This window comes from Colobus angolensis, unplaced genomic scaffold, assembly GCF_000951035.1.
Source record: "Colobus angolensis palliatus isolate OR3802 unplaced genomic scaffold, Cang.pa_1.0 Scaffold11, whole genome shotgun sequence".
Taxonomy (NCBI): Eukaryota; Metazoa; Chordata; class Mammalia; order Primates; family Cercopithecidae; genus Colobus; species Colobus angolensis.
In genome coordinates this window covers 8,645,837-8,649,522 of record NW_012112030.1, presented here as the reverse complement: position 1 = coordinate 8,649,522, position 3,686 = coordinate 8,645,837, and the positions used below count along the sequence as shown (strand labels likewise).

The following is a 3,686-nucleotide window of genomic DNA, read 5'->3' as shown; positions in this document are numbered from 1 at the left end:
AGTTTTTTGTATTGTTAGTAGAGACGGGGTTTCACCGTGTTCGCCAGGATGGTCTCGATCTCCTGACCTCGTGATCCGCCCATCTCGGCCTCCCAAAGCGCTGGGATTACAGGCTTGAGCCACCGCGCCCGGCCTCCATTAAAGCCAGTTCTAAAGAGGACTTCCAAGGTGACGTGTGCAGATAGAGAGGGGCTAGAATCTAAACACAGGAGAGGAAATTGGGGGCCTCCCCAAGATCCCTATGAGGAACTCAGGCCCAGCCCCTTGCCTGATCACAGTTCCCTGTTCCTACGGACCTGGGAGGAGAAATCAGTCTTCCTAACTCAAGGTTGAGAGCTCTTCCCAGGAAACGAAAGGGTTCTGCTCATTCTATTCTGCCCTTGAAGCACTCACCTCTCCACACCCTTGGAGGGGCCCCTTGTCTCCCAGGTAGCGCCTCTCCCCCGGCCATTCCTTCTCCTCATTCCTTCCCTCACCTAGCAGACACTCGCATTCAAACCTGGAGGCTGTGTGCCCCCTCTGCCCTCACCCCTCCCGTGGTCCCTAGGGCCCATTGTATCTGAAGTGACTGAAGTGTTCCCCTTCAGGAATGAACCCATAGCAGTGGCTGATTCGGCAGAACCCCTCAACAGGTGTGTTGTTTACACAAGGCTCTGAGGAGAAAATCAGCCTGGAAAGAAGTCAGGAATCCAAAGTCCTTCACATTTCTTGATTCTGAACAGGTTTCAGCTGTTGGCTAGCCTCTCCCATCGATGTTTAGAGCTGTGCACTAGCCTTTCCCACGGATCTTTAAAGCTATTTGTGGCCGGGCGTGGTGGCTCACACCTGTAATCCCAGCACTTTGGGAGGCTGAGGCAGGCGGATCACCTGAGGTCAGGAGTTCGAGAGCAACCTGACCAACATGGGGAAACCCCGTCTCTACTAAAAATACAAAATTAACCAGGTGTGGTGGCACATGCCTGTAATCCCAGCTACTCAGGAGGCTGAGGCAGGAGAATCGCTTGAACCCAGGAGGCAGAGGTGGTGGTGAGCTGAGATCGCGCCATTGCACTCCAGCCTGGGCAACAAGAGCGAAACATGGTCTCAAAAAATAAAATAAAATAAAGCTATTTGCCAGCCTTCCCCAAGGACGTTTAAGGGACCAGATTGAACAGCATCTAGGCTATTCCCAAGTCCTATCTATAAAGTTGTTGGTGGAAGGTGAGCTCTTAGTGCACATTCAACTTCCTTCTGTCCTGGGTTCCTGAGCAACTCAAGGGACACCAGAGTGGAACTGACCGCCACACACATCAAGAGAAAAGGGATGTGCTTCTAGATCTAATTCCCAAAACTCAGAAGGGCTTTTTTGCAGTATCTGGGTAAAGTAGCAGCTGTCACCGTGTCCCCCCTCCTGCCCCTGCCCCTTGTTTCCAACTCCGGCTCCACTCCCAGTTCCTTTGGGTCATCTGAGATCTCTCTCCCGCTATTCTTTTCCTTCAGAGTGATCCCAGAGCCGCTCACCTCCTGCCTGGCCGGATTCCACCTACTCAAAGTTTGTAGAATGTGTCGCAGCAGAAACTATTACCCTGATCATCTCTTTGCTCTCCGCGTCTATCTTAGTCTGGGAAACCCGCAAAGCAAAAAAAAAATCTAAGTTGTTAAACTAGAGGAACTGTTTCCTAGGGAATTTTTTTCTCATAGCCAACTGTATTCCATTACTAAGATTTCTCTCCTCTTCTATCCCACCCCTCCCAAGGCCCCGCTCTCCCCAGACGATTTAAATCCGGAGGCCCGAGCACTCTGGGCTCCTGGCGCTTCGCTTACCCTAGTGCCCAGGCGTTGGCCGTGAACTTGGTGCCGCTTCCCGCGCGCAAGAGGGCAGCAGGCGAGCTCCTCAGTGCTGGGGGTGCCCTCGGACAGCTATCCCGCTCTCCCGCTCCCAGCAGCTGTTATAAAGGCGGCCCTCGCCGGAGGGAGGGAAGGAGCGACGGGTGAACAGAGGGACAAGGGGCGGGGGAGGGTCGAGGGAGAGGACACGCCTATTCCAGTTTCACGGCACTTCATGCTGTTATGAAAATAAAGTCCTGGTGCCAAGGAATGACCCAAAAGCCGTCTGACGTCAGAGGCACAGTCACCCCTGGAAGCGGGGCGGGGGTGACCACCCGGCCCTACCCAGCGCATCGGACTCCTCCGAGACGTGCTCATGCGCTGGTCCCACGGCGCCGGCTTCGGCAGGGGAGCCGGAGCAGACCAGATCCATACGGGCCCCGCCGGCTGTCACCTCCCGGAGGAGCCACACCCGCCTCCCCGCAGGCACTCGGGTCCACCTGGGGCAGGAGCCCAGCCTGCGAGATTGCAGCAGCTCCGCCGTGAAGTCCAGCGGGACAAGCCAGCCTTCCTCCACTTTCTTTGGCCCTTAGCTTAGCCTTTCTCTCCATCACTCTCTCCCCTAGTCACTGCCCTATGGGAAGCCAGGCTTAAGAAAAAGGAGGCAGCCACCTTCTCAGGGCTCCCCAGCCAAAGCCACGTGAAAGCCAAGGAAAACTTCCCCATGAGGTCCGTAGTTAGCCCAGCAGCTCCACCTGTCACAGTCTAGACAGGCACCATTAGTGCTGCTCTGGGGCTGAGAGATAAGTATCTCTTCTTTCCTAACTGCCTCTCCTAAAGCCTCGACACTGCAGGCTAATGGAACGCGGCGCCAGATGAAATTATGAAATGAAGAAATTTGCTTTGGCGCCCGGTTTCCCCTTCCTCCACTGCCCACTCCTCTTTCAGGATCAAGCCAATCGGACCGAAACTTGGCTTTGTTTACGTGTCAAACAATCCTGGAGTGGCTGCCCGCCTGTGTCAGGGCTCAGGCCAGGTTCTACCCCATGCCTCGCGGGAGGTAGGAGGGACTCTGCCTTTAAGGTGGTTATCAGCGCGCTTGACAAACTAATCTGGCTTATTCTGCATATGAATAAACGGGGGAAGACCGAGGACTCCCCGGCTTTCTCCCCATTTCTCCCCACACCCCAAGTCTCCAGAGCCTAAAGTGCTTTTAAAATGTGATCTGCCGGGCGCGGTGGCTCAAGCCTGTAATCCCAGCACTTTGGGAGGCCAAAACGGGTGGATCACGAGGTCAGGAGATCGAGACCATCCTGGCTAACACGGTGAAACCCCGTCTCTACTAAAAATACAAAAAACTAGCCGGGCGAGGTGGCGGGCGCCTGTAGTCCCAGCTACTCTGAAGGCTGAGGCAGGAGAATGGCATAAACCCAGGAGGCAGAGCTTGCAGTGAGCCGACATCCGGCCACTGCACTCCAGCCTGGGCGACAGAGCAAGACTCCATCTCAAAAAAAAAAAAAAAAAAATGTGACCTACTGGAGACTATGACCCCACCGTTGTTAGGTTTTTATTTCACTCCCAAAAAAACACAGGCAGTGCCTTGAGTGTTGGAACACTTCCTCGGAGGTGCCAGCCCAGGGGTCTGCGAGTTCACGCCTTTCACACCCAGGGCTCCCAGGGGTGTGTCTGGCAGAGTTGGGGTGGGCACTGAGAGATTGGTGGGACTGCAAATGACAGTGTTTTATAGTGTGTACCATCCACTAAGTCAGGGCTTCTCTCTGGACCCCAGCGTTATCTGTTCAAGGAGGAAGTTGAACTAGACTACCATTGTACAATAGAACTATAATTCAAGCCACAAACATAAGCCACATTTGTTTTTT

General features: G+C 54.3%; 1 protein-coding gene across 1 annotated transcript in view; it reads right to left on the bottom strand.

Moving 5' to 3' along the window:
- Positions 1-2,683, bottom strand: part of GPRC5A (G protein-coupled receptor, class C, group 5, member A) — a 22,334-nt gene extending 19,651 nt beyond the window's left edge. The window contains exon 1 of the mRNA XM_011953936.1: positions 1,804-2,683. The gene's annotated coding sequence lies outside the window, so the exon portion shown is untranslated. The remainder of the gene's footprint in view (positions 1-1,803) is intronic.
- Positions 2,684-3,686: the final 1,003 nt, after the last annotated feature.